Below are 13,589 nucleotides of genomic sequence, written 5' to 3'. Positions count from 1 at the left end.
CTAATTCTGATCCCCACAAGAAGTGTCTCTGTTGCCTGGGGTCTGAATATCTTCAGGCTGACTGCTCCGTCTGCAAAGCCTTCAACCCATGTGCCCTTTCCGACCATCAGAATAAGCTAATTTTAAAGAGTATCTTGCCCACTTCTGGAGCTCAAACTCTTGTTATATCCTCGATCCAAGGAGGTCAGCTTCCCCAGGGGCTTCTTCCTCTTCAGTTGCAGAGAAAAGACCTAGACTGCTGGATTTATGTTCCCTGGATCCGAACAGGTCTAAAGTGCCTTTAGATCTGACAGTCCTCTTGGCTCTGAAGCCTGCTCCTGAAAAATCCACAGATCCATTTTTCACACCAGATCCGACTGTTGTCATTGTTAAGTCTCCAGTGCCAAGAACATTCTTCTCTGATCCTACAGAGTCACGTCTGGGTTCTCAGAGCCAAACTGTGGTTTTGGCACCTATGCATGCTTCCACAGCCCCTACCTCCAAAATCACCACCTGTAAGATCCAGGCACTCCTCAGCTTCCTCTAGGTAATCTCGGTGCCTTCTTAGATCTGATACGGACAAGATGATGTGCAGATTTCTCAAGGTGCAGCTAAAGTTGGGACTTTTGCCATCTCTGTCCCACCCAGGATCTGAGATATCTCCAGCTCCTTCTCTTCATGCTCTTCTTCCAATCCTGACTATAGCTTCAGAGTCCCAGGGTCCGGTTTCTCCAAGAGAGCCATTGTTAGATCCGAGGATCATGAATTCTTTGACTCCATCAGGGTCCCAGACTGGTTTGGCTCCAATACCGTCGGAGCAGAGTGGGTCTTGGATCCAAGATGTCTCCACTGACTCCAGGGGCCAGACATCAGGTCTAACCTTGTCAGATCTGTCTCTTCCTCTTGGGGCTTTGGCCTTCAACAGCTTGGGTGAGATGCTGTCTGGAGGCTTCAGCTCCAGGGTAGGCTGTACTCCTTTCCCCCAGCACCTTCAACTCTGGGAGAGGGGGAGAGGGTTCACTCGAGTCAGTCAGCCTTTTGTGTAGTACAGAGGACTTTAGACCTAGAGCTGCATCCCCTCCTCCCCCAGATCCTACCTAATCTAAAATTCTTCTGAGCCTATCCTTCCTGTCCTCTGTCAGCCCCCCCCCCCCCAAATTGGCCTTCAGTCTACCATTACCCCCCAGGGGGGCCCTGTTCTTCCCCTGAGCCCTGTGCAGGGGAAGTACATTGTAAGAGAATGTGTAAGAGGAGGCACTTAGGCTCCCCTATAGAGTCCTTAACTGAGGACACTGACTGCGAGGGAGAGGAATCCCTACAATCTCCAACAGGCAAAGTCTCCTTTGGAGACATTTTGGAAATAGTGAGATGGAGACGTGGATGGTAGTCCCAACCTCCATCTTGTGAGGAATCTGTTTCTGGAGGCATTTGGGGTGAGCCCATATACATTCTGGGTGACTCCCTGGTGGACGAACTTATTTCTTAAATCTGAAGTAGTTGACTTCATTTGGTCTTCGACCTGTGGGAATACGGATCCGGTACGGATCTAAGATGGCAAGTTCACGAGCATCTGCTTCGAGCACCAAGCTCCTCCCCTATCCATAATACACCACTACCACCTTCCCTCAGATCTCGTTTGCCACGTTTGCAATCAGCATTGTGATGTCTGAGCTCCGAGTATCATAAGTACTTTGAGTTTTTTTCTGGTGATGGGATTTACAGTTTGTGTTAGTGAGTTAGGATAGTTCCCCTTTCCAATCCCCATTCGCTGTGCATCATGATTTAGAGAGTTTAAAAAAAAATGTTTATGATTCCTCCTCTTCCCCGAGTATGTAGTTTAATAGGTAGTTTAGACTGTTACGGCTGATGAGCCTAAACAAGTTTTCAGGAAATGCAGTGTGTGGCCACAATTTGTCGCGTGCCAATGGCCACACACACTGCATCGTCTGTCTGGTTGTGTCCAACCTTTCTGTAGACTGCAGTGTTTGCATGGGTTTTAACCCATGAGCCCTGAGGGACCGCAGAGCTTAACTTGTTTTGAAGAGCCTTCTCCCTGCCACTGAGGTGGCCACTTCTTCTGCAGTCACGTTTGTGACCACTCCTTCGGTCCCTGTTACTACTACTAGCTCTCTCCCTCCCTCTCAGGCTGGGTCTCAACCTCCATATTCTAGGCATAGGGAAGGGGATTCCAGCTATTCAAAAAAGCATGACAGAGATCACATGGCCGAGAAACATAGGAAGAGGTCCCTGGATCGTTGCACCCCAGCGGGGCCTACCACTAAGGTTCATGTTATTTCTAGACCTGTCTTCCCTCAGCTCCAATCTCCACATTCCTTTCCAGAGCCGGAGAAGCCGAGGTCTTCCTCCAGGGCGTCAGCATACAAGACTGGCTAGGTTGGAGTCCGTTGCCTCTTAGTGTTTCACCTGTAGCCTCTTGGAGTTGGGCATGAATAAGATGATGAGGTTTACTCGGACACGCATCCAGATGGGAGTCTTCCCAGCTCCTCCTTCCGCAGGAGGGGGGTAGCTTGCTCCCCATCTGTTCACCAATTTCTCCTATGATCTGGCTGTCCACTTCGGAGTACATGGATCCGAGGATTTTTGGAGTCAGAGTGACGGCGCTGATGGTACTTGCTACCTTGACGCCAGCGGTTGCCTTCAGTTCGTTGGATCTGACTAGTTCGGATCTCAGCATCTCTTGGAGCCGTAGCCTGGCTGTTGGATCCGAGGGGGTGGAGGTTTTCCCATCGGCGCTGACTTTCTTGGATCCGGGCCATCCCCTCAGTGTTCTGCCTCCCTCGGGACCGGCTCTGATCCACCCGGAGAGAGTGACCGCTGTGTTGGAGTCCCAGGCGGCCGCTCTCCCTCGGCGTTCGATTTAGTGGAAAGGGTTCTCTCCATCGGATCGAGAACCCTGAGAATTTCTTCGGATTCCGCCTCTACTCCCAATGGTTCTGGTGCGACTTCTGTCATCTTATCCCTGGGACAACCCATGTCTTAAGTGCCCCTGACGGGTTCCCTTGAGGAACATCAGCCCACTAGCGAGCCCTCTACGGAGAGTCCCACCAGAGAGATTTCCCGCAAGCATACGTGCAAGAGGAGGCACTTGGACTATCCCCAGAGTTCCTCACAGAGGACACTGATTTAGAGAAAGGTTTCCCCAGATTACCTCCTGAGGATGTCTCCTTTGGAGACATCACGGAACTATTGCTCCAGCGTGGAGGTTGGTCTGCCCCAAAACCTTCCTTGGATGAGTCCGTGTTCCTGGAGGCCTTCGGTGCAGGCCTGTCTACTTCTTGGGTGTCCCTTCCCACGGACCCCCTAGTGGACTTAATCACTTGGCGGGCATGGAAGGATCTGGACACTGTGGAGTCTATCCTGAAAAGCCCGGACAAAATTTTAAGCCCCCCCTTTTCTGACCGCCATGGAGCAAGGGTTCTCCTGTAGAGACAGACCTGCATGGAACAAGGGTTCTCCTGTAGACACGATGGTCGTAGCAGCCACCACCAGAAAGGAACTTGCTCAAGAAAGTTCTTCTGTCTATTCCCCCGACCAAGAGTCCCAGTTGATTGACCGTTTAGGGAAGCACATGTATGAATCGGCAACCTTCCTACAAGGGCTCTGAACTACTTGGCCCATGTTATCCGACTGCAGCTCGACCTTGTCAAGGAACTTGCTGAATCGCCCCTAGGGTCCACTTCGTAGGAGGATAAGAACCCTTTTTTTGTGAGAATGGCCACCCTTACAGCTGTATTTAATATGTCCATGCGCCTTCTCTTTCATGCTACTGAGGGAGCGGCTAGGACTGCTGGGTCCAGCATTGCCATGATGTGCCACTCCTGGCTTAGATTGTGTCAGTTCTCGGAGCCCTTCAAGGCATCATTTGCAAATGCCCTTTTTGACAATTCTGTTTAATAAGACCATTCCCGACACATTGGTCCAGAGTGAAAAGGACAGGAAAACACTGCCATTCGGATCTGCTTCTCTAACCCTCCAAGATCCTTTTCCCAGAATCAGAGAGGGCAAAAGAAGATGTGGTTCCAGAAGTCTCAGTATTCCCAGGATGCTCAGGATTCATCTTTTCCTAGAGGCAGAGGGGGTCAAGACAGACTCCGCCCTAGGTGCAGAGGAGGTACAAGAAATATTGGGTCTCGAGAACTGCTATTGGAAGACCCACGCAGCAACCCTGAGGGGTTGCCCGGCTGCCCTGCTCTGGAGGCAGTTGGGGGTCACCTGTCATTGCACCTGATGGCATGGGAGTCCGTGTCATCAGACCGTTGGGTGCTACGAATAATATCCAGAGGCTATACAGTTCTCTTTGTGGTTCCCCTAGTACCACCCAAACACCTCCCGGGCATACCACCCTTGCAAAGGGAGGCAGCGGCCCTAGAGTTTACGAGAAGAAACCAGAAACGAGCCATCGAACCCGTCCCCCGAGACCAGTTCGGATTCGGCATTTATTCCAGGTTCTTTTTGGTGCCAGAAAAGACAGGGGACCTCAAGCCCATCCTGGACCTGCCACCCTGAACCTGTCCTATGCCAAAAAAAAATTCCGGATGGTCACGTTGCAGTCCATCCTGCCTTACCTGCAGGGGATGGACTGGATGTGCTCGTTAGACCTCCAGGATGCTTGCTACCTCATAAAGATGCACAGGAGCTCCAGGAGGTTCCTCCTTTACTGCCTAGGAGCCAGTCATTATCAGTTTTGAGCTCTACCATTTGGTCTCACCACAGCCCCCAGGGTGTTCACCAAGGTTATGGCAGTAGTAGCAGCTCACCTGAGACTCTAGGGAGTTTGAGGTCTTCCCTTACCTGGGTGATTGGCTCCTTGCTGCTTCCACCAAGCGTCTACTTTGCCAAGCCAGGGACTATTTTTTGCACCTAGCAGATCCAGGCATTATCATCAACATTGCCAAATCTTGCCTACAACCTGTCCCAAGTCATAGAGTTTATCGGAGTACTGATAGACACCTTGCAGACAAAAGTCTTCCTAACCCCAAACAGAATTCGAAATCTGAGGTTGCATGTCTCGGCAATTGCTCACTCGTCTCTGCCACCAGCGGAGGCAGTGTTACGAGCCCTCGGTTCTATGGCGGCCACTATTACACTTCTCCCATGTGCTTGTTTGAACGTGCGTGTTCTACAGTGGACTCTGGCAGTCCAGTGGTCGTTGTTGGATCTTCCACTCAGTCATTTGATACAGTTAAGCAGAGCCTGTAGAGCGTCCCTTCTGTGGTGGATGTACTCTGCGGATATTCTCGAAGGACGCCCATTTCATGTAGCCCCAAGCCACAGTGACCACAGGCGCATCTCAGCTAGGGTGGGCATTGCTCGGGAAGGACATTCCAAGGCACGTGGTCCCCGACAGAGACCAGCTTACATATCAATGTTGTAGAGATGAGAGCGGTCCTTTTAGCATTGCAGGCCCTTCATGCTCCTCTTCCTCTGGGAACAATTGCAGTCCAACAACATGCCAGTAGTCTGGTACATCAAGAAGCAGGGAGGGAGCAGGTCCTACCCCCTTGGTCGCAAAGCCATGAGAGTTTGAGAATGGGCAATTTCCACCAGTCGCTTTCTAGTACCAACGGATATTCCGGGACAGTCCAATGTTCTAGCAGACAGTCTCAGTCGTTCTTTCCTAATGCCTTTGAGTGGTCTCTGAATCCTTCAGTAGCGGAATGGATCTTTCTAGAGTGGGGTCAGCCTTGCTGCGATCTCTTTGCATCTCCTTCCAACACAAAGTGCAGCGAGTTTTTCACTCTGAATCCCTGCCGGGGGAATTCCCCCAGAGACGGTCTAGTCCATGCTTGCCCTCCCAGTCTTCTGTATGCTTACCCTCCCTTACCTCTTATTCCAAGATTTTTGTAGAAAGCTCGTTGACTGGGGAGCAAAACCATCCTCATTGCCCCCTTTTGGCCTCGCCAAGTGTGGTTCCCTTTCCTCTGGTCTCATCTTCTAGCTCCTCCTTGGATCCCAATCCAGATCTCATATCTCACCAGTCAGAGGGTCTTCACCCAAACCTAGTCAGTCTGAAGCTCACGGCTTGGCTGCTCCAGTTCCCCTAATTGCCAGGTCTCCTGGTTTGTCGTCTTCTGTTAAGTCTATCCTGGTGGCCACTCTTAAAGATTCCACCAGGAAGATTTACTGTAGTAAATGGAAGCGTTTTTCCATCTGGGCTTCTCAAAGAAATTTGGATCCCTTCTCTGCCCCAATCCCGGACATCCTTGAAGTCTTAGCAAATATTTTTCAACAAGAGGACAGCTCATCTACAGTAAAGGTACAACTTGCAGCCATTTCCAATTTTCATGTTGGTGAAAATGTCTTCTTTGGAGTCTTCTAGATTGTGAAAAGCCTTTATCAAAGGTATCTTTCTCTTGCGTCCCCCAGTTTAGGACCCCGTTCCTCCATGGGACCTTACTTTGATGCTTCAAGCCTAAGTTGCTCTGCCCTTTGAACCAGTGGCAACTGTAGATTTAAAATTCCTATCCTAGAAGACAGCTTTTCTTGTCGCTATCACTTCAGCCAGGAGAGTTTCTGAACTCCAGGCATTCTCTGTCAAGGTTCCATACATGGTTTTTCATAAGGAAAGGGTCTCTCTTCATATTAACCCATCCTTTCTTCACAAAATGGCCTCTGAAGCGAATATAAATAAAACTATCAATTTACCTGTTTTCTTTCCAAATTTCAAGAATAAAGGTGAATACGAGTTGCATTTACTGGATGTTCATAGACAACTACATTTTTACTTGACCAGAACCAAGTCCTTCTGAAAATCTGACCAGTTATTCGTGCCCTTCTCTAAACAGTTTTTGGATAAACCCATTTCCAAGATTACTGTTGCCAAATGGATTTTTCTCTATTTCTCAAATGTATAAAGACAGGAGCTTGCCCCTTTTGGGGCAGGTTAGAGCTCATTCTACAAGGTCTGTGGCCATGTATGCGGCCTTCTGGTCCACGGTATCCTTGGATGAAATCTGTTCTGCAGCTACTTGGTCCTCATCTCATACCTTTATTTCTCACTATAAATTGGACTTTGTATCTAGAGGCCGGGCTTCCTTTGGCTCCGTGGTGCTTCGGAATATCCTTCCATGAGGGCCACTCTAGGGTATAAGTAGCTGGGGACTCTGTCCCACAGGTTGAAGACCAAATGAAGTCAACTACTTCAGATAAAGAAGTTATGTACTCACCATAACATTCCATATGAGTAGTTGTACTTCATTTGTCTTCAACCATCCCTCCCACTTTCCCCCGAACCCGCTGGTTTTGTAGGTATTAGAGTATCCCCTTTGGGGCTTTGTTGTGGAAGTTGAATTTTGATATTTGTTGGATCGGGTTCCTTTGTTAGGGACAGCAAACTCTATCTGTGGGAAGGAAGGTGGTAGTGGTGTATAATGGGTGGGGAAGGATCTTGGAGCTCAGAGCAGATATTCGTGAACTTGCCGGCTCGGATCCATACCAGATCTGCATTCCCACAGTTTGAAGACAAATGAAGTACAACTATACAGATGGAACATTATGGTGAGTACATAACTTTTTTTCCCACCTGATGTGGAAGGTACCCGACACCTTGGAGCTTATTCCCAAACATGCAGACAAATATCTCAGCCCACGACTTTATTGGAGTAAAGGTGTGCCCGTTGATGCTATTGTGTTTTTTGCAGCCGCAAAGAAGGAGCTGGCCGAGCAGAGCTCCAGAGTCCACCCCTAAACAGGGAGTCCCGGGCTTTGGACAGGTATAGGAAGTATGTCTACTCCTCAGCCACTTTGACTACCTGCCCCATTTTACTCGCCTTCAGAGATTTGGTCAAGGAACTAACCAACTCTCTTGCAGAGATCTTGGAGGAGGACCTCAAAAAGGTGTCTACCCAACTAGCTACTCTGTCTTCCTTGGCTAATTCCGTAATGAGGTTAATCTTTCACGCTGCAGGGGGCACCTCTCGAGCGGCTGGATCAGGCATAGCCTTGAGGAGATGTCTGGTTGAGGCTGTTTGGGTTTGCGAAAGCTTTTAGGGTGTCTTCCACTAATGCTGCCTTTGATGGCTCCTCCATTTTTTGACCATCTGTCAAAGGCACTCTCACCCACAGTGAGCAGGAGGGGAAGCCCTTGGCTGTGATCAGGATCAAATTTTCTTACTCTCAAAGGACCTTCTCAGGGAACCAACAAGGGGCGAAGAAATTTTGGTTCAAAAAATTTCAAGGTTCTTTCCAGGATTCTCAAGAGGATTCCTCTTCCAGGAACAGAGGAAGAGACTTTAATGGTAGGTGCCACCTTAGAGGCAGAAGGTGGGTATGCAAAATCAGGGCTTCAGAGAACCCTTCTTTGAGAAGCCCTTTCAGTGCTCCTGAAGTGTTGACTGATTGTCCTACTATGGAGGCAGTCAGGAGCCATCTATCTTTGCACTCAGATGCCTAGACAAAGCTTACAAATTACCTCTGGGTGCTAAGCATAATATCCAGAGATTACTACATTCCCTTTTCCCTTCCACCTCCAAGTCCTAGGAGGAATCTCCCCGCCGTACTACCCATTCAGAGGGAGCTCGCCTTGGGGAGGTTCAAAAACTTCTAGAAAAAAGAGCCATCCACATGAAGAACAAGGGTCCAGAACTTAAGTGCTTTTTTATGTCAGAAAAGACAGGGGACATATGACTGATATTTGATCTAAGCAAGCTAAATCTGTATGTCAAGAAATCGAAGTTTCAGATGGTCACAGTCCACTCCATCTTACAGGTTCTGCACAAGGACAAATGGATGTTCTCTGTGGATCTCCAGGGCACATACTATCATATCAAAATAGAGAGACGGTCCAGGAGACATCTGAGCTTCTATCTGGGAGCCAGTCATTATCAATTCAGAGACATGCCCTTTGGCCTCACCACAGCCCCCTGGGTGTTCGTGTATGGCAATGGTAATAGCTCACCCGAGACTGCAAGGATTCCAGGTGTTTCCATTATTTGGACGCTTGGATCCTTATGGCACCAACAAAGCATGAACTCTTCTGGGCCATGGGGTATCTTCCCTAAACCTTCAACCAGTTGGGGATCACGATAAATCTGGCAAGCTGAACTTCCTGTGCAAGACCTGGAGTTCATAGGAATGCGATTAAACATATCACAAATAGCGTTGCCTCATCAGGGAATTATATCTCTGAGGCAACAAGTACAGACACTTTTAGACATGACAGCCCTTCCTGCATGACTATTTCTGTGAGCACTAGGTTCGATGTCAGCAGCAATATTTCTGGTACACTTTGCGAGGTTCTTTATGCGAGTGCTGCAGTGGACCCTTGCAATTCAGTGACATCTTGTTTCACCCCTTACCGGTTCCTGTCAAACTTGCCTCAGTTTGAAAATGCCATCTCCAATGGTGGATGCTATCGAACGATATTTATCTAGGCAGACCCTTTTTGTTTCCCCCTCCCACAGTCAGTGACCAAGGACACTTTCCTGTTGTGGTGGGGGAGGGTATAATCAGGGAAGAATGGTCCAAGGTACGTGGTCCCCAGTAGTGACCAAATTGCACATAAATATCCTAGAGATGAGAGCAGTTCTCTTGATGATGCAAGCCTTTCATGACTGCCTTCCTCTGGAAATATCAATTCATACAGACAACATGTCAGTCTGGTACATCAACAAATGGGGGAACCTGTTCATACCCTTTCTGCAGAGAGGCCATGAGAGTGTTGGAATGAGTGATCTCTTCAAACTGCTTTCTTCTTGCAGCACACATTCCTGGAGAGATCAACGTACTAGCAGACACTCAGCAGGTCCATCATGAGCCCACACAAGTGGTCCTTCAATCAGTCAGTAGCAGATCAGATCTGCAGCCTATGGAGCCAGCATTGCTGCGATCATTTTGCTTCTTCCCTAAACAAGTGCAGTAGGTATTTTGCGCTGAACCCCCAATCGGCGAGTCATTGAAGGATGCTCTAGTCTTCGGATGGCCTTCAGGTCTCCTATACGTTTACCCTCCAATACCCCTGATCCCAAGAGTTCTACAGAAAGCCAGCAGATTGAAGACCTCACTAATTCTCATTGCCCCCTCCTGGCCTCATCAGGTTTGGTTCCCCTTTCTATGGTCTCATCTGAAATATCCTCCTTTGATTTTGGATACATGCCAAGATCTGATCTCTCTCGCATCAGAACATCAGCCCCCCAATCTCCAGTCCCTTTGGTTAACTGCATGGTTTCTCCAATTTCTGTGATTCTCACAAAGTCCAGGCTAGCCTCACCAGTCTAACAGATTATTCTCGTCTCCAAAAACATCCACAAAAAGGTCTACAGTAGCAAGTGGAAAAGATTCTTTATTTGGGCTTCCAAACAAGATATTGGTCCCTTTTCAGCTTCCATTTCAGAAACTCTCCTTTTTCTAGTTTCACTTTTCCAGGGTGGATATGTTTCTCTTCTATAAAGTTGCAAATGGCAGCAGTTTTGAATTTTACATTGTAAGGGAGTCTACTTTTTCGTCTAAATTATGTAAATATTTTATGACAGGAGTCTTTTTACTTAGGCCACCAGTCATAGATCCTCCCCTGTGGGACCTGACTATTGTCCTCCAAGGTTTCTCTCCAAAACCTTTCAAACCAGCCATTTTTGTCCTGGAAAATGGCCTTTCTTGTAATGATAACCACCACAAAAAAAGTATCTGAATTGCAGGCCTTCTCCTCCAAGTTATGAATAAGAAAACACAGCAGTCCTGGATAATGTGCCCCTTAGAAACAAAATTTCCAAAATGCACACAAAGGGGGCAGCACCACAGCAGATATTCAAGCACACTAATAATTTAATGAATCCAGATAAAAATAGTGAGCGCTTTCACGTTAAAAAACATTTCATCAGACTTTCAAGCATCTAACATCAACTGACAAAATTAAGTAGTAGCTTCAAATGTCAGTAACCAATCACCAAAATCAACTGACATCACATTCAAAGTCATATACATTTACATGTGAAATGCATCAATTTAATAGATATATTTAAATATAAAGAGAAATTATACTTTTAAAACTCTTTTATTAAAAAAACTCTTGTTGAAAAAGAGGAGGGGGTATTTCTATGTATATTGGTAATTCCTTTGTATAAATCTGTTAGATGCTTGATGCATAGTAGTTGTAACAGCTCACTTGAGACTAAAAGGATTCCAGGTGTTTCCATATCTGGACGACTGGCTCCTTACTGCCCCCACCAAGCATCTTCTGATATCAGCATTGCATTATACTCTCTCTGGAAAAATTGTTGGGAATTACGATACATTGGGAGAAATCAAACCTTACCCCCTCCACAACAAATAGAGTTGATTGGAGCAGTATTCAATACTCAGTCCTGTCTGGTATCACTCCCAATTCATACTCCATTGATTGAGGTTTCAATTCCGGATGATACTCTCTCAAACAAGAGTCTCTGCAAGGGAAGTTCTTCAGGCCCTAGGTTCTATGGCAGAGTCAATCCCAATAGTGCCTCTAGCAAAGCTACATATGCGGATTCTGCAATGGCTCCTTCTGTGTCGGTGGTTCCCAAACTATCACCCCCTCGGTTACCAGATTCGAATAACCAACTCGTGCAAACAGGACTTCCTTTGGTGGATGAGGTCAGACAGAACTTTGAAGTCGTCCTTTTCAGTCTCCTCAGCCTACAGCCATTGTGATCACGGATGCTTCCCTGATCGGGTGGGGGGACCAAGGCACATGGTCCACCTGCATATCAATGTTCTGGAACTGAGAGCTGTGCTGTTAGTATTGCAGGCCTTCTATTCAGCTCTCCATTCCTGGACAATTGCAATTCAATCAGACAATATGTCAGTGGTCTGGTATATCAACAAGGAAGGAGGAACCAAGTCCTACCCCTTATGTCAAGAATCCGTGAGAATTTGGCAGTGGGCGATAGCCTCCAACTGCTTTCTGATAGCAACACATATCCCAGGGAGCTCCAACGTGATTGCGGACAAACTGAGCAGGTGCAGCCTCATGCCTCACAAGTGATCCCTCAATCCCGAGGTGGTGACAGTAATCTTCAGCCACTGGGGTAAGCCTTGCTGCGATCTTTTCGCCTCCCCATCAAACAAGTGCAGCAGCTATTTTGCCGTACTTCCCCCAGAGGGGGAGTCACCAAGGGATGCTCTGATCCACGATTGGCCCACTGGACTTCTTTACGGTTATCCTCCCATCCCTCTGATCCCACAATTTCTAAAGAAAGCTCTTCAGTTGAGATACAAGGTGATCCTCATAGCCCCATTCTGGCCCTGATAAGTTTGGTTCCCCTTCCTTCTACCTCATCTAGTATACCCGCTGTGGATTCTGGACCCTCTACCAGATCTGAGTACTTACCTCCAAGGGTTGAGTCACCCAAATCTGTCCAGTCTCAAGCTGACAGCTTGGTTTCTCCACTTCCACAAGTCGCCAGGCAAGCTAATGTCTCCTCGTCTGTTCGAGACATCATTCTGGCCTCTCTCAAACCATCCACCAGAAGACTATATCAGGATAAATGGAAAAGGTTCTTCATCTGGTCCAAGGATAACATGCTAGACCCGTATTTGGCTCCAGTTACTGCAGTGCTTCAATACCTGGCTAAGTTTTTGATAATGGAGCCTACACCTCTACTGCACGAGTACATTTAGTGGCAATTTCCACTTTCCACAATGGTATAGATGGCACCCCTCATCTCTTTATGGCTTTGCAGGCTACCCTCAAGGGGATCTCTCATATCAGGCCTCCTGTCAGACAGCCTGTAGAACCATGGAACCTCACTCTAGTCTTTCAGTCTTTGACTCAAAAATCTTTTGAAACTGCTGCGAAGTATGACCTAAAGTTTTTGTCTTGGAAATCTTTTTTCTTGGTAGCCATTACCTCTGCCAGAAGTCTTGGAGCTGCAGGCATTGTGTATCAAGAGGCCCTATCTGGTCTTTTATAAAGATAGAGTATCACTTTGGACGAATCCATCCTTTCTTCCCAAAGCTGGTTCTGAATTCTCCATTAACCAGACCATTGATCTACCAGTGTTCTTTCCGAATTTTGCTAATAGAGGAGTGTGTTGCCTTCACTCCTTAGATGTACATAGACAATTGAGATTTTACCTAGACAGGACCAAACCTATCCATAAATCTGAACAGCTTTTCATCTCCTTTTCTGGGCCCAGAATGGGAGAGGCTGTTTCCAAGGTTGCATTATCAAGATGTCTAAGGAACTGCATACGTTTCATCTATTCCCTCAACAATGAACCTATGCCAAAAGTTAAAACTCGCTCATGTTACATCATGGCAACATCTATAGCATTCCATTCCAGGGCTTCCATGGATGACATCTATTCAGCAACTACTTGGGTTAAGCCTCATACCTTTATCAATTATTACAAATTGGACTTTGTCTCTAGAGGGAGAGCTGGCTTTGGCTCAGTGGTACTCAGGAATATTCTTCCATAAGGGCCACCCATGGACCTCAAGGCAGCTTGGGATTCTGTCCCATCAGTGATGAATGGAAAGAAGATTAACAACATCAGATAAAAAAGTTATGTCTTACCATAACGTTCCATCTGTGTTGTTCATCTTCTTTCATTCATCACTTCCCACCCTCTTCCCCCCCTCCAATGGCTCCTTGGGGATGCTTTGGGTCTAAGTGGTGC

The 13,589-nt window shown here is 47.4% G+C and overlaps 1 protein-coding gene across 1 annotated transcript in view; it reads left to right on the top strand.

Moving 5' to 3' along the window:
* Nucleotides 1-13,589, top strand: part of SPAG5 (sperm associated antigen 5) — a 958,852-nt gene that overhangs the window by 53,053 nt on the left and 892,210 nt on the right. The window lies entirely within an intron of this gene.

This window comes from Protopterus annectens, chromosome 13.part0 (genome assembly GCF_019279795.1).
Source record: "Protopterus annectens isolate FY-2018-M chromosome 13.part0, PAN1.0, whole genome shotgun sequence".
In the NCBI taxonomy this organism is placed as follows: domain Eukaryota; kingdom Metazoa; phylum Chordata; order Ceratodontiformes; family Protopteridae; genus Protopterus; species Protopterus annectens.
Note: the sequence above shows the minus strand (reverse complement) of the source record. Positions and strands in the feature narration are given on the sequence as shown.